Source organism: Pithys albifrons, chromosome 5 (assembly GCF_047495875.1).
Source record: "Pithys albifrons albifrons isolate INPA30051 chromosome 5, PitAlb_v1, whole genome shotgun sequence".
In the NCBI taxonomy this organism is placed as follows: Eukaryota; Metazoa; Chordata; class Aves; order Passeriformes; family Thamnophilidae; genus Pithys; species Pithys albifrons.
This window is the reverse complement of record NC_092462.1, coordinates 44,354,419-44,379,306: the sequence shown is the minus strand read 5'-3', so window position 1 is coordinate 44,379,306 and position 24,888 is coordinate 44,354,419.

Genomic DNA, 24,888 nt, shown 5'->3' with positions numbered 1-24,888 from the left:
TTACTGAAAACAAATTTCTATTATTTCTGTGCTGAACAAGACACTGAATTAGTAAAATGGAGATGGATTCAATTAAACTGACTCTTTTTGTCTATTATTTCACAGAATTTTAGTTCTTTAAAACACAAACAAACAAACCCACTTTGTTTTCAGTAAAGCATAAAAAAGTTTTAGAAGTCTTACTAAAAGGTCACAGTGATAACCTTACTGTATGTGAGTATGTCATCACTCACACTACAAGATGGTCCTAATATATCTAGATAATTCTTTTAGCTGTTTCTGTTTCTTGATCTTCCCATGAGCATGCCTGAGAACTCATTGACTCCATTCCAGAGTAAACCTCAATCACAGGACGCTTTCACAAGAAAGTATTTTCTTAGCTGCACTTCTGATGGCTGTGTCAAGAGGCCTTCTCTCCCTCCTGCCTTCAAACTGACATTGATTCAAATAGCCAATATTCACAGGTGTTGAACTTTAACTGTGAAACATTTGATCTTCCCACCCACAAAGAATTCTGAAAACATACAGATATTGCAGCAGTTCTGTAGCCTGCTATTGAGTATAACAGCCACTCACTATCACTCTGTGATCACAACCTCAGAAAGGAATCCTGAGTCATGTCCAGATTACCTTATGACACCTATTATAAATTAAATAACCCCTCTTTTTAGTGCATTCAATTGTTTTAAACTTCTGACTCTAAGGTGTATATAGCTAATTAGGACTGGTTTGTATTTAAAATAGAATTTTAGAGATATCTGCACTGAATTAAGCAGAGTAATTAATGGGAATGTTTGAAAGAGAATTTATAACAAAAATCTCACATTTGTTAATTCACAGAGAGGAACCGCATCAAAATTGTAATTTATCAGGCAGTATCTGCTGCACAGTTGTGTCCCTTGTGTCAACCTATGCCTAAGTCTTTGTGAGCAGCAGAGCACAGAAATAGGTTGGAATTAGTAATTGTGACTTACATTCACAAAACCACTATGTATGTGATCTTACTCCAACAATTAGTGCAGGCATGTAACACTTTGTTGGTTTAGGCAGGTGGCGCAAAAGTAAACAAGACCTTTACCTTAGGCTCATGCTTTTAATTTCTCATTATTTCTTCTCTCAATTCACACGGACTCTTTCTTCTCATTCCCTGCTGGTTTGTTCCGCAATTAAGACCATTGTTTCTTTTTGACTTAGTAGTGACTAACTGAGGATGGTGACTCCTCTGTGTCTCCTGTGTCCTCGCTTAAAGAGCCTCAGCTTAACCTAGATGTTCCTCTCTTAGCTGTGAGAAATAACAGCTCTCCCCTCCTTCTGAGTCTGGGAAGCAGACTGAGCCTCAGGTCTGGCTGGGAATGAAGGTTGTTCCATTATCATGAGAAGGTTTCCTTGCTTTCTGCAGGATACCAAAACCCAGTTGCACAGAAAAATGCAGACAGGAGCTGCAAGAATAAATATAGTATTTTGATATTTTACTGAATGAAATTGTATACACTATTTTCAATTTGCTATATCAATCTCATAAAAGTGGATATTTACATATTGCTATATCTTATAGATAGTACATCTTTTAGATAAAATTATGTCATACACCCCATGAAATCCTTTCTTCCCTTGAATGTTGAAATACATCTTTCCCTTCTCCTCAACATATGTGAGAAATCTGTCAAAAAACCCAATAATTATGAGATTCAAAAAATCAACATTAAACAATCAGAAACTATGTGAGTTACTATTCATTTTTCAAACCTGAAACAGAAAAAGTATCTTCCTCCACAGTAAGACTGAGTAATGTTTCAACATCTCTTTAAAATATTTAATGAACTGGGAGGATTTATCTTTTATAACCAAACATTTAGAAGGCTTCTCTTCAAAATATAAATATTCTGTTACATTAAGGTATTTCTATCAAATATGTTTAAAACCATCTGATTGGTAGAAAGAGATTATTTATCCATCTGCCAGTGAACTGTAGAGTGCATAGATTTAGCTTTTAATAATTAACAACACATATGGAAAGCTTATAAGTTCACACACAAAATCAATTTTTAATCACTCTTCAGTGGTTAATATGGGAATCATTTCACTAATTTTTGAGAGAAACGTTTCCTCAGTGTAAGTAGGTTGCAGGATACAAAATACTTAATAAAAAAAAAATCCTAAATTTTTTTCTAAAGATCAGAAAGGTTCACTAACTGGATGGAGAGTGAAAGGTATTTGTCATGCTTTCTAAAGGCTTATTTCCCACCTGTTTCTCAGTTAAAAATTCTTTTTAATGTGTATAGTGTCATGAAGAGGAAATTGCAGGGAAAACAACATTGCTGAATTAAAAGAAGAAAGTCTCCAAACCTTGAAACCAAACAATTTCTTTTGGGTTTGTGTGGGGCTTATTTAACTTTTCTAGCCCATTTGATGAACACATTGACAAAAACACTTTTTGTTTAAAGATTCAACAAAAGGTAGATGAGCTAAGATATCTCACATTCTGTTTCCTTTGTACCTCAGAGAAGTCATCCTGAAGGCCAAATATCACACTGATATTCACAGTGTGTTAAAGGTCAAAAAACATGAGAAGGAAAAAAAGTCAAAAAACATTTCAGAACTAGTTTACATATGAGAGAGAAACCAGAAGCAGGAAGACAGGACAATTTTTTTTTGTCTTTACAGGTCTTCTTTTCTTTAATTTGATGTGCTGTATACCATCAAAACCAGAGAATTGCCAAGGTTAATAGTCCATCAGTCAGGTTGCATTCAAGAATATTATAAAATATTGTTTGTGTTAATAAATGAAGTCTGGAATGATTACTTTCTCACTATATCCAGTATTTGTTTTATTCAGAAGCCATATAGAAACATTTCATGAATAGCAAGTGGCAGTTGGATAGTAAAGAATAGCATAAGAGGGCACTCAAAGGTTATAAAACTAATGTTAAAATGCAGCAGTGAAAGGAGAACTAAAGAAATTTTCAGACATCTTCCTTTGAAGTTGACTTTAAGTATTGGAACTTTTTCTAAACAAAGGATAGTTTCTTATGTTTCTTTATTTTCAGTTGATAAATTTTTGGTCAATGAAGAGAAACTAAACATCAGAAAATACTCATACCATTACAATTGATTTATGTGGATGAATTTTACAACTACAGAATTAATAAAAAGGGGGTGTGCGGTGGAAACTAGACTTTATTGCATTGTTATGCTACCAGTGGAAATTAACTAGTTAAATTTTTTGAGTATATTTAGCTTTAAAACTGTAATGTAAAAAGACATGCTCTTTCCTCTAGTATGTCTGGCAATTTCTACAGTGTCTTAATATAAGGGACTTCTTAAACTTATTTTTAGAGACTGTACCTCTGTAGTGCACTATTCACAACAGTTTTGCTGATTATTGTTAGTTCTTGCACCTGAGCAATTTTACAATAAACAGCAGCAGAGAAGGAAAAAAACCTCTATTATGTGATTACTCCTAATCATTGGTTTATGTTCCCAGAAGTTTTAAATACATGGATGTAGGCTGAAAGTCCATGAAAGCCGGCTGGGTGAAAGCAGTATACACAGAAAGAACATAGCTTATTTTCCACACTATGTGATAGTTATCATGGTTATCTATCAAAAAGTACATTTACTTCACGCAGATATTACCAGAACAGTCTCTTCCTACTTTGATATCCACTTTCCGCTCCTCCCATCACACTTCTTTTACTAGGAATTTCTAAAAGATCATAAAATTTAAATAGTAGGCCAACAAAACCTCAGGGCATAGATTTCCTACCAAGTAAAATTCTGTTTGGAGAGGCAAGGTTGAAGGAAAAATGACTAGAAGATTTATTCATTTCATCAAAGTAGGAGACCTGGTGCTCTCAGGTTTCAGCAGAGTTGCTAGCAAAAGTTACCACAGAGTTATTGTACAATATTATGCAATATATGTATTAGTTGAGGCAGTAAACGTGCCTTTGTTGAAGGGAACAGAAACTACCACAACAGCATTGACAACAGGGATCAACTCTCTCAAAATACTATTAGAGTTTCTCTCACCTTGTACAGGGCAACTAATCCAAGAACAAAAGCATTTTAGAATAATTTTCCAAGGTGGCATAACTTTTGGATATAGAATTCTCTTTATTTAGGGTTTCATCTTCATTCCAGAATTTGCATGAATGGTAAAATGCTAGAATCTAATGGTAAAATCCTGAATCTAATGTATTCCAAACGAGATGTAATGCCCTATTTGGAGCACTTTGAGATTCAAAGGAATGAGAGGAAGGGAAGAGGAAAATAAGGAAAAAAAAGGAAACAAATCAAACCCCAACAAAAAAACCAAGGCTAGTTCTATGTTAAAGATGAAACATTCATTTTAGTCAATAAGAAAGAGATTTCAAGGGGGAAAATATACCTATATCTTACAGTACAGTGGACTCTGGGAATGACAAATGTGAGCTCAGATATTTCAAGGCAAGATGAAAGAGGGAGAAGTTAGACAAATACAATGACTCACTGTTAGAAGTAACAGTGCTTACTCCTTCTCACTGGCAGGCTGTGGTGGAAGAAAAACCTAACAGTTTGGTCAAGCTGGGAGTTTACACTGCTGACTACACTAGGTCTGTGCAGCTCTCCTTGGAAGATATGCACTGAAGTAGTACGGATATTGTAACTGAGGGGAAAAGACTGACTGTCTTACTAGTAGACCAAGTAAAATATTTCAGGGGCCACTTATAGTCCAGTAACAAAAAACCTAAATCAGGACATGAGAGGTCTGTTGGTACTGTCTTCAAAGTAATGGTATTACAAATGATGTATCTTGCAATATATTCCAGCAGTGATTTTTTATTGTTTATGCTTCATTCAGCTTGTCTGCTGACTGCTGGTTGCTTCTGTTTCCTTCTCTAAATAATAGGTAGGAAAGTCATAGATAGAATTCACTCTAATTGCCTGCAGTTTTTAGGAATGTATGTAGTATTCTAGTTACTTTCTGGTTTGTGGTTGTTTTGGTTTTTTTTAGCATCACTCTGTAGACTGTCTTTACAGAATCTCTTCACTCAGGGAATGCAGTTAATAATAAAGTGTTATCTTCTTTTTCTGTTCATTAATTAGGACAGAAAATTATTCATAATTTCAATCTTTGTCGTACTAAAATTGACAGCTGGAGTTTAGTCCTCAGCAAGTATGCGGTGAAGATTTCAAAGTCTTTGTACACCATCATTCAGCTTTAAATAGATGAACTGCATCTCTCTCTACCTTTTTATTCTCCATAGCCATTCAGTCTGTATAATAGTTGTCCTCCTTCTATTTCCAAGTGGAAGACTTGAAAGGCTTACCTCATGTGAAACTTTCAGAGACAGTCAGAAGTGTTTTTTGGCACCCTTTAGGTACTGAAGGGTGCTATAACATCTTCCAGGAGCATTCTCATCTCCAGGCTGAACAATCCAACTGTCAGCCTGTCTTCAGCTCCAGGTCTCCAGTCATCTTTGTGGTCCTACTCTGGACTTACTCCAGCAGTTCCATCCTTCCTACACTGGGGGCCCCAGAGGTGAAAGTAGTACTCCCATCAAGGTCTTATGAAAATGGATCAGATGTAGAAAATCACCTCCACTGACCTGCTGGTCATAATTTTTTTTGATGCAGCCTGGGATATAGTATAGAGAAAAATTACTTGAGCTGCGTCAAAGAGAGAGGTTTTTCCGTGTCCCAGCCAGCCCACCTCACACGGTGCCCCGGGTTCAGCATCCGGATACCTGGATGTCTTCTCACAGAGATAAAGTCCAGGCTCCAAAGGTTAAACGAAAATTCAGGCAACTTTACTGGGGGGGTGAACAGCTTATATAGGGTTTTTTAGGGCTGCACACGAACTGGGACGGCTTCGGATAGGTTCAAGGGGTTTGTACACGAGCCGAGGGGCTTTTCCCATTGGCTGGGGGCCAGCTATCACAAGCTGTCCACGCACTGAGAAGCCCACCTCTGGCGACAGCCTGGCGCTTTTTACCAGGAGTCTTGGGTTGTTTACTTCTCCTTTTGGCTGCCCCAAGATCACCCTGACCTTGCCCGCCTGCCAGCTCCTAACATGGGGTCAGGCAATGTAGGGCTGGGGCCAAGCCTCCACAACAATATGGTTGGCTTTCTTGGCTGCAGGAGTACATTACTGTGTCACATTGATCTTCTTGTCAATCTATACCACCCCAAGTCCTTTTTCCCAGGGCTGCTGTCAGTCCTTTCCCTGCTCAGCCTGGACTTGTGCTTGGGATTGCCCCAACCCAAGTGCAGGACCTTGCATTTGGCCTTGCTGAACTTCATGTGGTGCACAGGGATCCACCTCTCATGCCTGTCTGATGGTATCCCTTCCTTCCAGTGCATCCACCACACCACACATCTTAGCGCCAATGGCACCGAGGAGTGTGCTCAATCCCACTGTTAGTGTCGCCAACAAAGATGGATGAATCACTTGGTGCATAAGGAATTGGCTGGATGGTTGCATTCAAAGAGTTGTGACCAATGGCTTGACTGGAATTCCTCAGTCATCACTATATGATGTTCTACGCGTTTGGTAGGCAGTTAAATGCCTCCCTGACATCCGATCCCGTCAGATCTCGGAAGCTAAGCAGGGTCAGCCCCGGATTAGTACTTGGATGGGAGACCTCCTGGGAAATGCCGGGTGCTGTAGGTTCTAGTCCTGAGGACTTCCCTGTCACTGTCCAAGCTTGCTTGGCCGTGGCAGATGGACCTTAGGACTTAAACGGTGGGGCCAGTTCTGCGCACACTGAGCCTCACCTAAAAAATCCACTGCGCAGGCTGGAAGGGCACACCCACGTGGAGACAGCCCCTCCCAAATCTTCATTTGCGAAGACGAGCCACACACACACCTTTGGTGCATCCAAGGTGATATGAGCTCTGCACACCAAACTCTAAAGGACTAATCTCTGCAGAGATATACATATGCTCCTTTGGTTAATTTTTCTTTCTTTTTCTTTTTCTTTCTTTCTTTCTTTCTTTCTTTCTTTCTTTCTTTCTTTCTTTCTTTCTTTCTTTCTTTCTTTCTTTCTTTCTTTCTTTCTTTCTTTCTTTCTTTCTTTCTTTCTTTCTTTCTTTCTTTCTTTCTTTCTTTCTTTCTTTCTTTCCTTCTTTCTTTCTTTCTTTCTTTCTTTCTTTCTTTCTTTCTTTCTTTCTTTCTTTCTTTCTTTCTTTCTTTCCTTCCTTTCCTTTCCTTCCTTCCTTTCCTTCCTTCCTTCCTTCCTTCCTTCCTTCCTTCCTTCCTTCCTTCCTTCCTTCCTTCCTTCCTTCCTTCCTTCCTTCCTTCCTTCCTTCCTTCCTTCCTTCCTTCCTTCCTTCCTTCCTTCCTTCCTTCCTTCCTTCCTTCCTTCCTTCCTTCCTTCCTTCCTTCCTTCCTTCCTTCCTTCCTTCCTTCCTTCCTTCCTTCCTTCCTTCCTTCCTCTCTCTCCTTTTTTTTCTCTTTCATGCCGTGCTGTAGCCTTGCTACTAAACGGATTACTAGTTTGATTCAAGAACGAATTTTTGTCTGACAACTTTGGGAGGAACTCTTACAGGAATTTATGATTTTGCCAGTCTTATGACAGAGGGAGCATACCGTATTCTTTAGTATTATTTGAGATTTCACTAAACAAGTTTGAATTTTTTTATGGTCTTCAATTTCTCCTAGCATATCCTCATAACCCCAATAAGAGAAGCCAGAGCTATAGGTCTATTATGGTGGAAATATTTTTGGTTTAAGGAAATGGGTTAATTATAATGGATTTGTAGGCCCATACATTTGTTGAAGTGATGAGGAGTAAGGATCCACCTCAGCAATCCTAATCTCTTTTTCCACTCGTGATTTAGAGTGTACATGAGGCATGTCTCAGCTCCCAAAAGCTAAAAACTTACTTCTCTCTTTTCATCTCAGTGGGCCAATTTCTAAATTATGTTTGCTTGAACTACTTTAATCTGTCAAGCCTGTAGATCCCAAGTTTCACAACAGAAGAGAAATTCAAATAGTCATTTAGAAATTAATTAAGCATAAAGACTAGAGTTTAAACTTGTACTATGAAGTCAAGCAAGAAAATCAAGGATTTTGTATGGGATAGGAAAGCGAAGTCCTTCCTAAACCTAAGAAGAGGTGATTATCAAGGAACTGAGACCTTTAAGCTGTATGAACACTGCTCTGAAAATCCCATGAGGCAACAAGCTCTGCTTATGGTGTGAATGTAAGGTCTAGAGAAAGCTAGATGGAGAATCCTTGTCCCACTCCACCATCTTGGAAGCCAGCTGGTGTAACCAGGATGAGAAATAAGTATTTTCTTCCTGTGAACAGCTCTGATTTACTGTCTGTATGGCAAACCCCAAAGCACCTTCTAATTTCATTAAATTTCTGTCTTCCACCACATGGGTATGATGTTACTGTTATGCAATTTGCACAAAAACTGGATACTTTCTTTAAAAAACCCTGTTATTTGATGAAATATCATATGACTTATGAGCACATTAATCTATACAAAGGTAATATAATATAAAGGTGTCTGAATTGTCATTAATTGTACTTCAAAACTATGCCATTTTTGAAAATTTACCCTAGGTTTTCCTTTTTCTCCCCTCCATCCTTAAAGTTTTGAGTTTTCAGCAATATGTTTGTGTTTGAAAAGGATAAATTGTTTCACTCTGTAAGAATAGAATCCGTATTAAAAAAAAAATGCACCTCCCTCTGAACCTCTGTGAGGCTTTTATGAAGGGAAATACTTGGGAATAATAAATAATGCAAGCTATTTTTATCTTGAAATGTAACTGCTTAGTTAGTTTCACAAACATATTGCAGTAAGTCAAATGATTTTAGTCCAGAAAGTTTACAAAATGTGTTACAAAGCCTGTGGGTGCTGTAATCATGTTTATCCTTCAGCAAGATGATTTATCTCTTGGTGTTTAACCAAAAAGGATTTATCCTTTATGATTTTCTTGCCTTGATATATACTTTGTTTACATATTGTTTTCAGACTTCTAGAAAGAACTTCATGAATTTCACATGTGTGGATATTCATCTATTTGCAAATTATATGTCTGCATCATCTTTCACATCCTGTCTTCACACAGAAGAAGCTCCACTGGTTTCTGGGGGTTTGTGTATTATTTATACTGTAACTGCAGGCAAACTTACTTGTTGAAATCTGTTACACATCATGAAAGAACAACCAAAATCAATTATACATATGAATATGTTTAATTTTTTTTAAGTAAAGTTCTGAAGTGAACATTGGTGTGAAATATACTGCTATTTCCTTTGGGGTTTTTGCTATATATAAAAAACCCAAACAAAGCCACAAACAACAAAAAACACAAAAGAAAACCACAAACAAATTAACTACATGGGAAAGTTAAACATTTAAATGATAAATTTGTGGCAAACTTCTATATATTTCCAACATCAAGGTTTTATTCTTATTTTTATTCTGTCACATGTCTACATTGGTATGGGCAAATCAAAGATTCTCTAGTTGCACTGTGCTGGGCTCAAAGCCAGGAAGGACTATAGGATCTCCTTTCATATGGCCTTGAATATCTGGATGGACAACTCACCATGTTTCTTCCAGAATAGAACTTTGAGGAGAAGTATTAAGAAGCACATCTTGAAGCATATCTCAAAAATATTACTTTCAGTTTTCTTATTTATTAGCTCTCTGAACAAAAGACTATTTGTCTTCCCTATAGAATATATGTGATTAGATATGCTGCAGTAAATATGAATATGTTATATTCCACATGAACTATGCTGCAGTAAATATGGATATGTTATATTCCACATGAACTTACATAAAAATATGTATTCTCATAGTCTCACTGTTAAGCTCATGCTCAGTGACTTTAAAGTAACACCTGCTGAAGTGAAGAGACAGTCCAATACCTTTGTACTGGAACTAAAGTTAGATCTGCAAATTCTTTATTTGATCTTTGACACACAAACATCATCATCATCATCATCATGGCTAGGATTCGCGAAAGAAGATTTGAGAAGGGCACTACCCACACTTGCTGCAAGCGTGCTGGTGGCTAAAATGGCCGATACGGGATAGGCAGGTCCGGTCACAAAAGGCACAGAGGAACGTCTCCCTAGGTGACATTGGCAAGGAACGGTTCTTTCTGCGTTGTCTTTTCAAGACTCACTCTCCGTGCATTCTCAAAGGAAGCAGCAGCGTTGTGAATGGTGTGTCTCCATGAATCCCGATTGGAGGCCAGAGTGGACCACTGGTGGCAGTCAATATGGCCAAGGCTGAGGTGTTGTTTCAGGCAGTCCTTGTATCTCTTCTTCGGGGCTCCTCTCTTGCGGCAGCCGGTGGCGAGTTCACCATAGAGCACAATCTTCGGAAGGCGGTGATCCTCCATCCTGGAGATGTGCCCTGCCCAGCGTAGCTGCATTCTCATCAGCATGGCCTCGATACTGCTGACCCCTGCCTGTTCAAGAACAGACACATTGGTCACATAATCAGACCAGTGGATGTTTAGGATTGAACGGAGGCAGCGCTGATGGAAGCGTTCGAGAAGCCGCAGGTGGTGGCGGTAGATGACCCAGGATTCAGACCCATATAAAAGAGTAGACAGTACAATGGCTCTGTAGACACTAATCTTTGTACTTTTCTTCAGGTGTTTATTGGACCAGACTCTTTTATGGAGTTTTCCGAAGGCTCTGTATGCCTTTGCTAGCCTGTTGTCTATCTCTTTGTCAATCTTACCGTCTGAGGAAATGATACTTCCCAGATAGGTGAACTGCTGGACTGACTTAAGCTCTGAATTGCCTATGGTGATGTGAGGATTATGGAAGACTTCTTGAGGTGCAGGTTGGTAGAGAACTTCCGTCTTCTTCAGGCTGACTTCCAGCCCAAAAAGCTCAGCAGCCTCTGCAAAGCAGGATGTTAAGCGCTGCAGAGCTGCTTCTGTGTGAGCAATGAGGGCGGCATCATCAGCAAAAAGCAGCTCACGGACAAGGTGATTCAGGGTCTTGGTGTGGGCCTACAGTCGCCTTAGGTTGAATAGGCTTCCATCGGTACGATATCGGATGTAGATGCCGTTTTCTTCATCGAGGTCTGCTGTGGCTCTTTGGAGCATCATGCTGAAGAAGATTTTGAATGGAGTTGGTGCAAGAACGCAACCTTGTTTCACACCACTGGTTATTGAAACGGGCTCAGAGAGTGCATCGCCATATCTGACTTGTCCACGCTGATCCTCATGTAGCAGGATGATAATTTTGAGGAACTTGGGGGGACATCCTAAACATTCCAAGATCTGCCACAGGCCTTTTCTGCTCACAGTGTCAAAAGCTTTGGTGAGGTCAACGAAGGTTACACAGAGACCTTTGTTCTGTTCCCTACACTTCTCTTGCAGTTGTCTGAGAACAAACGCCATGTCTCCTATTGGCTCTGAAACCACACTGACTTGCAGGTAAAAGATCTTCTGCAACAGTGGGTACTAATCTGTTCAGAAGTATTCTTGCAAGGATTTTACCAGCAATGGAGAGCAAAGTAATACCTTGGTAATTTGAGCTGTCTGATTTTTCTCCTTTCTTCTTGTACAGGGTGATGATGACTGCATCACGGAGATCTGGTGGTAGTTCCCCTGTTCCCAGCAACGCACAACAAGCTCGTGGAATTTGGCATGGAGTGCTAGACCTCCATGCTTCCAGATTTCAGGTGGAATTCCACCAACCCCAGCTGCCTTGTCAGGTTTCACCTGTTGTATGGCCTTAAGTGTCTCTCCCATAGTAGGGGCTGCATCCAATTCATGTTTCACTGGTTGTTGTGTAATGTGCACAATTGCTGAGCCTTGGACTACACGGTTGGCACTGAAGAGAGTCTGAAAGTGCTCAGACCATCGGTTCAGGATGGAGGTTTTATCTGTTAGAAGCATTTGACCATCTGCACTGAGTAGGGGGCTTTGAACCTGGTGTGTGGGTCCGTACACTGCTTTCGGGGCCTCATAGAATCCTCTTTGGTCACCCAAATCTGCACATAGTTGTGTCTTTTCTGCTAGGTCGAGCCACCATTTGTTCTGGATGTCTTGAAGTTTCTATTGGAGCTTACTGCATGCAAGACGAAAGGCGGCTTTTTTTATATGGCAAGATGGCTGAGCAAGGTGTGCTTGGTGAGCAGTTCTCTTCTTCTTCAGCAATTCCTGGATCTCTTGATTGTTCTCATCAAACCAGTCTTTGTTTTTCTTGGAGGAGAACCCTAGGGACTCTTCAGAGGACTGCAGGATGCAACTTTTAATATGTTGCCAAAGCGCTTCAGGAGAGGGATCCATGGGATTATCTTTAAGTCTAGTTTGAAGGTTTCCCTGGAAGCTGTCTCTCACTGTGGCTGTTTGAGGATTGCTGACTTGGAGCCTCCGCCTTGGAATGCCGCCTCTCTTAGGTTTGGGCTTGAAGTGGAGGTTAAGTTTGCAGCGCACAAGGCGGTGGTCTGTTTGACATTCTGCACTCGGCATCACTCGAGTATGACTGACATCACTGACATTTCTCTGTTGTACTAAGATATAGTCAATGAGGTGCCAGTGCTTGGATAGAGGATGCATCCAGGTTGTCTTCAGGCTGTCTTTCTGCTGAAAGATAGTGTTGGTGATGGTGAGCTGCCGTTCTGCGCAAAACTCTAGCAGGAGGCGTCCGTTGTCGTTGCAGTTTCCAATGCCATGCTTGCCCAGGACTCCTTTCCAGGCTTCAGAATTCTTACCTACTCTGGCATTGAAGTCACCAAGGATTATGATCTTATCATCTGCAGGAACATTTTGGGTGAGGTGGCGCAGGTCTGTGTAGAATTTGTCTTTTTCTGCTGGGTCAGCTTGGAGAGTTGGGGCATATACACTAAAAAGAACAACATGTTGCTCGTTGTGTAGGGGAAGGCGTAAGGACATAATGCGATCGGAATGACCTGTCGGCAGATTTTCAAGTTTGGAGGCAATGGAGTTTTTAATCATGAAGCCAACTCCTGAAAGGTGTCTTTCGGTTTTGGGTTTACCTGACCAGTAGAGTGTGTAGCCAGCACCATGTTCTTTAAGGCTGCCTTCCTCATGAAGACGAACTTCACTGAGAGCATCAATGTCAATGTTGAGCCATGGCAGTTTGTGGGCAATTAGAGCAGAACGACGCTCAGGACGTCCACTATCCCCAGTATCAAGCATGGTTCTGATGTTCCAACATGCGAGTGTTAGTTTGAGTACACCTTTGCAGGCAGGTGTATGCCTTTGAAATCTCTTTGTTTTTGTTTGACCGCGTGGAAGATGCCGGTTGTCCGTGGTTATCCAGCCGGGTGTGGAGATGAGCTTTGTTTAGGCCACCTTTGCTAGGCCCCTCTCCGTGTGGAGCAAGCAGTGCTGTCCCTAGAAAAGGCTGCTTGGTCATTCAGGATGCTGCGGCAAGAGACTGTCATCTCCGGGGTCAAGTCTCTAATGACCCATATCCTGAACCGCCTGCATGCAGGGTTGGGTCTGCGGCTTCCAGCTGCTTCCTATCACCTGCCATTTTCGACCCTCACCTGTCGCTACAGGGCTTTGCAATGTGGGTGAACCCTTTGAGCCTGCGCAATGGATTTTTCAGGTGAGGCACAGCGTGCGCAGAACTGGCCCCACCCTTTACTCCTAAGGTTCATCTCTCACGGCCTAGCGAGCTTGGACGGTGACAGCGAATACCTCAGGATGTAGGTTTGGTTAGAGTATCCTTCTCTTAGATGGATGGCCTTACAGGGCTAAACGAGCTCCATCTGCCCGGGTTTGGGGTTGGAGTTGTTCTTCTCCTAGGATGGTTGCCAGACGGCTAGCGGGCCCATCTTGCCCGTGGACACACTTTGTCTGACCCTTCAGCTGAGACCTGTCTGGCATGGGAGACCCTACCGGAGCCACAAACCACCTCCAGCATAGCTCTCAACCTCATGAGGGCACGCAAGCTTCTCCCCCGCAACAAGGAGGTGTCCCCGGAGAAGACACAAACATACAAGTGTATAGTTACTACATAGGCTTCTTTCTTATGTTCACTTTTTCTTATTTTATTTGATGACTTCCTGTATCTTTAAATATAGTTTTGAATTGCAGAGTATCAGACACAGGCTGAGAAAAATGCTTTTATTTGCTAACATATGTATCAGCTATAGGTAATATACTGTTTAACTGCAATCAAAGCTGTGTCATATGCATTCACACACCACCTCCACCCCTGAAATTCTTCCCCTCAGTCTCTCCTGCTGAATTTCAAACCAAAGGATTCAAGCCTTTTATAGTATTTCATAGGGAATCCATTTTCACAACTTATCTTCTAAGTACATATTTTTTTCAGGGTAGCTATGTAGGGCTAAATACTTTATTCTCATATTTCTGTAATAATTTCCAAAATGTAACTACTCCCTTGATTAAATAAAACTTCTAGTGATCCCATTATGAGAATGACATCACACACATTATAAACTGTTCAAGAAAGAAATTGTGTCATCTCTGTTTAGGTAGCTGTTTAAGAAGTAAATAACTGTAATGAATAATGAATACTTGAACAAAGATATGTTTGTAAATTCATTGAAACTTTAACTGTATGGAAACAGATTCACTGAATATTGACCAGCATTGCAGGCCTGGAATTTTTGTTAGATCTCACGATTACTGTCAAGGCTCATTAAAAGCACAAATTCTAGGTTTTTCTGCATGGAATCACTTTGTGATGATTTTTTTTAAAGCTCTTTCACAACCCTTTTAATACTCTGGGGACTAACCTGTGTTCTTTGGAATAACATGGTTAAACTAAAAAATATGAAATAGCAAAATTTCCTGTGCTTCCTGGATCCATTCTGATTAGATGAAATGGTGAAAAACCACAGCAAACTCTTCCAAGTATCTTGGAGCTTTTGTTTCCAGTAAAAGTTAGCAAATGTAAGTATGAATTAAATAATATACAGTTGATTATAAAAATTATTAATTTTAAATGCTATAAAAATGAAGTGTTACTGTTTTACATTAGTGTTTATTTCCATTGGAACAGAGATTTGGGGCAATTATGAATGGTAATATTCATCCCTACACAGGAAAAAGGGCAAAGTACAAGGACCATTGAACACCATTTTTCCAATGTTACCTAAATATAAGAACACCTGTGCTGAATAACTTTCAGCTGATCTATTTGCTCAGTGTTAAATAGTCCTTAAAATTCCTCATTTCTTAGCAGTAATGGGCCAGCAATATTTGCACATTAAGTTGTGTAAGAAATACATTGACAGAAACTGCTCAGAATAATTATTTTCCTACAATGTAAGTAAGCACTGGTTTCTGGCAGAGTGCTTACTTGAGATTTAAGCCAATAACTATATTTGTGGATATTCTGGGTCATTTTTTTAAGGATGAAGTGTTTTGTCTGTGCTATAAAGAACTCATTCTAGGGAAAAACCCAATCACTCACCTAATCTCCTCAAAGAAGTTATTTACATGCCAAAGAACAAGTACACTTCTAAAATGCTAAAATGGAATTCTCCCTTTCTCACTCCTTCTTGCTACCATTTTTTTTCCTAAAGCATAGTACCCATTGCCCCTCACTATACTGGGCAAATTTAAACATCTTCAATATCAAGCACAGTATATTCTCCATTAACTTTTGTTTCTAGAGAAATCTGGAAATAATTATTTCAAGATGCTGTGTATTTAAGTATAATAGAAAAATTGATCTTTTTTTCTCACCAAGGCTTAGCAGTAAGTGATCATTGTAAATCCAGACATAACTGTTTATAGTAGCTCTGGAGGAGTCACACTAATGGCTATTAATCATCTTTTGACTGCTCATATCTGTTAAGTTTCTCTGAAGGCAAATAGAAAACTAGCTCTAGCAGTTGATTAGATGAAAGTCAGAGAAAGGAAGGAAAGTCAGGAAATACTTTTAAATGTGTAATTCCACAAAAATCTTTTTGGTTTGGATAACTGTGCAGCTTATGCTGCCAAATCAAGAACTTAGCACAAGACAATTGTGAACGGATTTCTGTCTGGATTTTGTGTGTGTGTATGTGTGTGTGAGAGGGAGGGTAGACAGACATGTTGTGGTGCAGAGGGATGTTGTAAGTTCAGAGCTAAGGTTATTGCAGAATTTTCTGCAACCTGCATTGTAGAAAGAGTTATGCTAACCATAATGATCCCTTCTGAATTTAAGATATATTAAACTCTGTTTTCCGCTCACCCTGGAATTCCTTTCACTGCTACTGGAAGCATCTGTGCTCCTCCTTTGACTGTGTGGCTATCTCACAGACTATTCCTACCCATAATCTCTTCAGGGGTTTAATAGGATGCTGGGTGATGCAGTTTTCTCTGGAAACCATGACAGTCTGGAAAACTGGTGTTCATCTATTGGTATCAGAGTATTTCTGTCAGAGGGGATGGGTTCAGAAACTTAGTGGCTTAGTTGTAGGAAGCTATATATGTTTTCTATCTTTCATGTGGGATCATGTTTTAGAAGTCAGCCTCTGAAACAAGGTAATGAGTTATCTGTGTAAGAAAACAGCTCTAAAATCTTCAATCTTTCTAAAACTGTTTGAAGCCTCTGATCATATACTTTTCCCACTTTACACCTATTTCATGTCAAAATGTCGCCTAAACAGACCTTCATACACTCTAGACCTTCAAAAATTTGTGTATTTTCTACTAAACCAGACTCATTGCTGGACATAAACCAAGTGACAGTCTGAGAAAAAGCATATTGGAAATGAGTGTTGAATATGCAGCATCTTTATGTGTGCTATGGGTTTTTAAAGACATCTGTCAGACTACTGCAGATGTAAGAGGTATAGGAAAACATTTGGCAGCCATCAGCTCTTTTGGAAGTTTTCCTCTTGTAGGTCGTAGAAAATATTCAACTATATAATAATTGTACTTCTTGAAGTCAGTACAGAGATGAAGACTTCTGGTGTCCTTTTTTTTGTTGTTTTGGTTTGGTTTGTTTTTTTCTTTTATTTTCTGTAGTACGAGTGTTTACCTCTTGCTAATTTTTATTTCTTGCTTTATGTTTTTCCAGTCATATTTCTAGGGCAAGAGAGACATTCCTTGAGGTATGAAGTAGCTATACTCATTCTGGACATTATCCACTAATCTAAGTACTCCCTTTTCCATGTAAGACTTTTTGTCCCTCCCTCAATTATAACATTTTTGCACAGTTCCAGTGAAAGAAAGCTGGTGATCATACTGAATACCCTTCAGATAGGCACTTTTCTCAGGTAAAATTTTAAGATATGTCTATTTTCAGCTTTCACACACACATATGCGCAGTTCATGTTCAAGAGAATAGTCAATGCATGTTCTTTAGTTTAGTCTTACTTCTCTTTCAGTTTAACTAGCACTATCCTGGCAACTTATGGCCTTCTATTCTTGCTGCCAAGTTCAATTCAATATAATAGTCCATTTACTATCCTTCAGACTGTTACTGCCTCCAAGGTAACACTACCCATCATTTTCCTCAAAGGACTTCTCCCACTATAGTCAATTTCTTTCCAGACTTTTTCACACTTGACTGGTGTTTTTGAACATTGCAAAGTGATAATATATAGAGTCATTCTTATATCTTTTCCCAAATACTCTTTCTTGTCTTACCTTTCCCATGATGCTGAGTCTGTTTTCTATCTGACTTGACTTTGAGAAATATTTCAGGTAGCATTTTGGATTTTTTGTCATGTTTTTTTCTTTTCTGTCTTGGCCACAGAGTCAACAAAATTGACTTACTCACATTGGTTTCATTTTTCAGTTGGATCTTTTCCCATATTTGGCCTATTTTTAAAGCATCGTTAAGCACAAACTTTTTGTTCTTGAGGATCTGGGACTAACCATGCAGCTTAGTCCCTGCAATAGTGCTCTATCTCCCCTTCCTGAAGCTCCTCAAAAAATGCTTATCTTCAAAATTCATTTGTATTTGTTTTTGTTTTTTCGTCTTATTTTGGTTTTGCCCGTTAGTTTAAAAACATGTTATATTTCTCCTTTTTTTTTTTTTATGCTGACACTATACCTGTCAGAATTCTGTGTTGCAGAACACTGTAGTGGTTGGCTAAAAATAAAGATGTCAAATATGGAGGAAATATTGGAAATGGGAGAGTATTTGAGGTGTGTGTGTGTGTGGTGGGGTTTGTTTTGTTTTGTTTGTTTATTTGGTTTTTTTCCTGTTCCCTGAATGCATGGACCTGACAATTCAACTGACCAAACCAAAGTGTTGGAGAAAATAATACTGAGAGAGACTTGTCCATTAAACCTGTGCCTCAGGGCAGGATGTTTTTGTTGACCTGGTCTCATCCTCAGTTACAGCTTTGTGATGCAGTGCTCCCTTTAGGTGTCTTTTTAAAATTCCCTTTTTCTACTATATTTTATGTGAATAATTCGACTTTGAGGCAGGAAGAGTCATTACTCTTCAGTTGAGTAATAGTATAGTAGTACCAGAAGACCTTGGCAAACATATTTGCCTGTTTGTTTGTTTTTCATTTTTCTCAGTAGAGAACTCTTATTTCTCTTGTTTGAATTCTACTGGAAGTGTTGATACATAGCCCATTGTTCTTTTAGGTGTTATACAATAAAATTTAGCCTGTCTCTGTACAAAAGTCTTTAAAGAAGACACTGAAGTGTCTTTGGGCCTTTTGTGGAGAGGGGTGATTGAGCTGTCCCTGTATTCTTTCAAAGCACCATTTTAAACTAGTACCTTAAAAACACTTGCAATACTCCTAACTCCAGCTCAGGTGATAATATATCCTTTTTGTCTATTTGTATACCAATTCCACTGAAAAAACCTTGAGGCAGAACTTTACCCATAGCCAATTTCTGTGTTGCACATTTCTTATCTATTTCTTCCACCTTCATTCCAACATCAATGTGTCTTCTGTATTTCTTGCACTACCAAGAAAGACATGTTTGCCTTGTGAGAATTATGTATCTAAGACAATAGATTAGATGATGTGACATTGCAGAAAAGTTGAAACGAAAGTCTTTGATGCATCCCTTAATTTGACATACATCTTTTCCCCTACACAGTAATTTCATGCTGGTTCTACAGCCATATATGTTGAGTGAGAAGGATAGTAGTCCTACCTGAAATTCTAAATAAATGTTGAGTAGCATTGTCAAATCTCAAACCCAAAAGAAGAGTGTTTAGCACCATGAGGTGGTAGTCAGTTCTGATGTCAAATAAGAAAGGAAATCAGATGCTATAAAGTCTGTATGATTAAAGTATAATTTAAAGTACTATTTGTTAGATCTAACACAGTTAGAGAAAATAACATATTTAATCATAATGTCCCTGAATCATTTAGACCAGGAAAGACCTCAGATATTATTGAGTTCAACCATTAACGTAACACAAATGTTTTCATCACTAAACCATGTCCCTGAGCACCACATCTGGACTTTTTTTGAACACTTCCATAGACGATGATTCCACCACTTTCCTAGGCAACCTGTTTCAATGCTTGGCAACTGTTTCAGTGAAGATTTTTTTCTAATATCCAATCTAAACCTCCATGGCACAACTTGAGTCCTTTTCCTCTTACCCTGTCAGTTGCTACTTGGGAGAAAAGTCCATCCCCTACCTCACTACAACCTCCTTTCAGGTTGTTGTCCTTTCAGCCACTTCTCATAAGACTTGTTCTCTAGTCCTTTTACCAGTTTTATTGATTTTGAATAATCTTATGTCCCTTCAGATGCTGGGAACCCTGAGTTGTGCAATATCAAATATGCCTCCAACCAGACTGCAGCACATCATGCAGACTCAGTCTGTAGAAAGGGTTATCACATTTCAGTCATTTGAGCTTTTATTAGGTTTTCTTACTAGAAAATAGTTCTATACATCATTTCTACACTCAAACAGTGAGGATGTTTGCTTGAAAGTTTTTTGCTGCACTGTTTGATAAAGGCATGGTAATGCAGGAGGTGTGATTGCTGAAGCCAAAGGGGAGCTGCCTGAAGAAGAATCCTCCTTTATAATGAGCATGCTGAGTTAGCCTGCAGTCAAGAGATTTGTGCAGCACACACTGACCTGAAGGCTAAGCTGTACTTGTGGCACAGCACAATGCTGCAAAGCACAGGTACCATCCTACCCAGGTTTAATGTTTTGTGGATCACTAGCACTTCTATATACAATGATCTTTTGCTCAGGATTGCTACAAACCGTTATTTTTTAGAAACTGCAAACAATTCTATATGTTTGCTAACTTTTAATAAAAAGATTGAAAATCACACTGGTTTACAAGATAAAATGCCTATCCAACCACTGAATGTCTCCCTCCAGGTGGGGGTTTAGGAGCAGAAAAGAAACGGTGAAATGTCTTGGCCTCATCCCTTGATTGTGGTGCTCTTTTTTGGGGGAATAAAAGCTTCAAGTCATTGCATTGTCAATCTGTCAGCTTCTCTGTGCAAGAGGGAAGGATTCTGGAACTGCCTAAGTAGGATGCGAGCACTTAAGAAGATCAGGTTCTTTTTAAAATCCCAGACTAAATTCAAATGATTTTGATGGATGTCAACATTTTCTCCCTGATTTTATGAAAAAAGAAGAAAGGTCTATTTTCTCATATTTCTCTATTTGGTGGAAAAAAGCATCACTCTTGTCTACAAGCTTTTCTTTTTGCCCAGTCCACAGGTTCCTTAACTATATTAACTGGTAAATTTACATTCTGAAATATGTCCATCTAAGATCTAGACATGCCTGACCTACTTTGATGATGTGTTTCAGGATGACAGCAAGCATTTTAATGGTGCAATACTGCAATATGTCTTCAGACTGAGAGCTAACAATAGTGCATAAACTTGTTTCTCAATGACCATTATTCTGTGCTTTGGGTTTAGGAAACTGGTTTAAAAATACTGTGACTGCACAGGGTTATGATATGACTATTAATAAAACAGAAGCATTTTGCATGCTAGGTAGCATAGAGCTCAAGTGCTTACAGAAAAACTAGAAATGGGAAGACTGAGTGAAGAGGAAAAAATTTCCAGTTTTAACCCCCTCCAAAATTCTCAGTTTACTTCTTCCTTTCCATCTGTTCAAATGGAATAGTTAAAGCTGAAAAAACAATTTGATTTGGATTTTTTTTCAAATCACTTTCATTAGGGAACAACTTGGGGGAAAATATTGTTTCACTATACAGTAATAGTAGAGGTTTTCAGCCATTCTTTAGAGAAAGCTGTTATAGGTAATAGGTGCTGCTTCTGAATTTGGGTATGTTTGGCCAAATGCTGCTCTCATCTATGTCAGTGGAACTTCCAATACATCAAAGTCCATGAAATGAGTGCTTTTCCAGTGGTATAAGTGAGGACAGATTTTGTCCTACTGTTGCTGGAATACATAGGCAGTTTAAGAAAACACTGAGTGTTTTGATCAGGATATAATCTCTAATGAAAGCATGTGGACTTATCTGGCAGAATGAAGGTGTTCTGTAGGTTATTGCTGAAATCACAGTTACTGGATAGCCATTCAGCAGAGTCTTTAATTCATTTTACTGTGTGCTACATTACTATGTTTCATATTATAGCCCTGAGATCATGTGTCCTCTTAAATTTTAAAGGTGTTTTAATCTAGCAAATTTTCCCCAGAGAGGATGAAAAATTGTGAAAAAGTTTCATGACAGGTTTTTTTATTATTTCAAGTAATCAAAACTTTTTTCCTTTTTATATCATATTGACATTTTAAATTTACAGAAAGGTTGGACATTTATAGAAACATATAAAAATTGATTTTAGTGTTCACAGCAGGGAAATCCATCACTGACTCTAACTTTTTTTTTTCCTATTAAGCTCTCAATTATTCTCTTTCAGGAGTTAGATGGGAAGGTTTTGGCTGAATCTTAAAACTCTCAAGCACAGTTCTTGTGCTGGAGCTGCACTGTGTAGTCCACAGCAGGGCCATGGTAATCCAAATCCATTCTAGTAATCCAAAATGATGGTAGGAGAAATCACCGGAATACTCAAACAGTTGCTCAAGTCACCCCTGAAAACCATGGATGCTGTAGAGAACTTTTTTTTCCTGTGAACCACTGCTGGAACAGCTCTCTCCTCTTGTGTTGGTGGTATAAATTCTGGGAGTCTTTGCCAATGGTTTTGTAGACTTGAGAATGTTGACTTTCTCTTTATTTCTATTGTAAACTTCTATCATGTGTTTTGATGTGCACCAACATATTTAACTAGGCTGATATTTAAAGTATCATTGTTGGTGCCTGGGTAAACATCACTTGGGATCAAGTGGGAATTAATTTAAACAGCTATTGTTTCAGGCTTTATGCCTGCTTCGTCAATCATACTTGTATGTATAAGTCTTGCATCTTGTTTTAAATCTTTTCTTTACATCTAAAGCAGAGAGATGTGTTTTCAAATTCTAAATAAAGCTGTAAAGCTCTTTCACTGTCACAACACTGCAGCAAATCCTCGCCTTTTCATATAGTCCTCTCAGTTTCTCTGTGCGATGGGCAAACCACAAACTGTCCTCAGTTTGTGTTTCTTTCATATACTTGGCAAAGTACAAGCTGGAAACTTCTGAAATCTAATGGAAAGAAAACAAATGAAAACTTTCCCATGTGAACTCTTGCATTTGGCCTCTGATCTCAGTGGGAAATAGGATGGTAGGAGTTTCCTTCATGGCGTCTGTTTTTCTAACGTGCAATATTTCAGCAACTTTATAAAAATTTATAAGCTCAGTGAAGTATATTATTAAGTGGACATAATGACATCTGAAACTATATGAAGAACGGCTTGGTTTTGTTATATTTCAAATGCATCTATGTTATTCTAACAAAAAAAAGATGCCAGAAATTATTCTTGCTGTCTTTAATCTGTTATTTCAACCTGTAAGAATATATTTGGGGTTTAGTTCTGTGTTTGTGTGGAGTTTTTGTTTGTTTATTTTTTTGTTTTTATTTTGGTTAATTGGTTTTACAGTTAAAGAATTTATTTGATTTTTCAGGCTAAATAGTCCATTAGATTTAAAATTTACATGTGACTCTCATCCCAAGAGTTTTGCCACAGAAAACTTCACCCAAGTTACCTTCCAAGTATGTTATATTTTCATAAGACCCACATAAAATTTATCATTCCTTAGAAGTTGTTTTCATTATTATGGTTCCTGTAAATAGGACTGTGATAAAACAAGATAGATGTAGAGACTTGACACTATGAATGCAGGCAAGCATGCCTAGATCCTGGTGGATATACAATTAGAGATGCTTTCATAGCTTGGATTGTCCTTTTCAGCACAAATCAGTCTCTAGTTCATGCTCTTAGAGTAAAAAAACCCACCAAACTTCATTAACATGAAATATTTAGAAGCCATAGGATTTTTTAAAAAAATCCATGAATGAATGAGGACTTTTCCATTTCAAAATAAAACTTTCATATGACTTTTGGCCCTAGTTTGGATTTTATTGATTAAAATTTGTATAGTAACATGATCCACACCATGACAAAACCCCCAAAATTACTTGATTTCTATCCTTGGCAACGGTTATGACATATTGTTCAACTTTATCTGTGATCATTCAATTTTAGTTTTTTTTAAAACTGAACTATTTCTACATCTAGATGGTACCCAGACCAAAGGGACTAATTCCAGTAGGGATCAATCCAGCTAGCACTCCAGAAAACCAAATGCAACCCAAAGTAAAATAGTAAGATCTAAAGGAATGCCTCTGATTGAGTGCTGCTTAGAAATGAGAATATTCATGATTTGAATGAATATGAATAGCTTAACATTGCAAAAATTGACTCTGTGATGTAGAACTGTAATACCTATATGTTGAAAGTGGATAGGAAAGCACCTATTTTCAGTGAGAAATCAGCAGGACCTACCAGCTTTTAAAATTAATTTCTTTTTCCCCTGGAATTTCTTTATAGTGTCTACAAATTGTAAATATCCATAAACCTGTGAAGTTCTCCTGTTTGTTTATTTGGCACAAACATTGTAGTTTCTTCTTTGTACCAGCCTTTATACATTATTTCTGTAATTTTTCAGTTTTTCTCAGCCTCTTTCACTTTCCTAAGACAAAATCTTTGCATTTGAATGCTATGGACCCCTCAGGAAATATTTGACGGATGAAGCTGGTACTTTTCAGTTACTCTGCTGAAGAAGGAAGCCTATCCTACAAAGTCTATTTTTTACATTATATGTAGGAAGAGGGAAAAAAAAATTAGTCAGTGATAATTTCCCTGAAATTAAATTCTTAAACAGATCTGCACATGTTGCACAATATCTATGTAGTAATTAATAGTTTCTGAGAAAGATTATTGATAACATAAATATTATTCTGCACCATTAAATCTTACACTTTAACATAGTTTTTGCAATGTATATTTCCCCTTATTCATCTGAAAATGCAGTAGTAGTAAAAATCTTCATCCTCTTTGGTGTTTAGCATACCTTTTATGTTTAACAAAATTTTAGCTCAGTTATCTCAGTATGTATCTCAACATCTGTCCTCTTTCCTTCTGTCAGTTCCCCCTTCCGCTCCAAGTTTCAGGTGTAGTTTCTCTGCACAGGCAGCAAGCAGGCTCCATCTGTAAGAATAACACTAGGAGTCACTTCTGTTCCTGGCCGAGCTTTCAGTGAGGACAGTATGCACACTGCAAACTGACCCAGGATACTTAGTGCACACAGAAAATTAGACTACTACAATCTGAATATGTGTAAACCCTGTCTTTTTAATAATCTGCAACTGAGTCAGAAAAGTAGATTGATTTTTCAGAGGAACAACAGGCTGGACAATTTAACAGTGGCTCTCAGGCGAGAAGTCACAACCCTGCTTTTAAATGGTTAAATATTGAAACATGGAAAGTACACTTTTTCAAAATATCAAGTTTGAGATTTAACATTATTAAAATGTAATTTTCATAGCCTAATTTTTTAATGGCCATTTTGACTGTGTTTTTCTTGAACACAATGGCTTGAGGCAGACAGCCACCATAGAG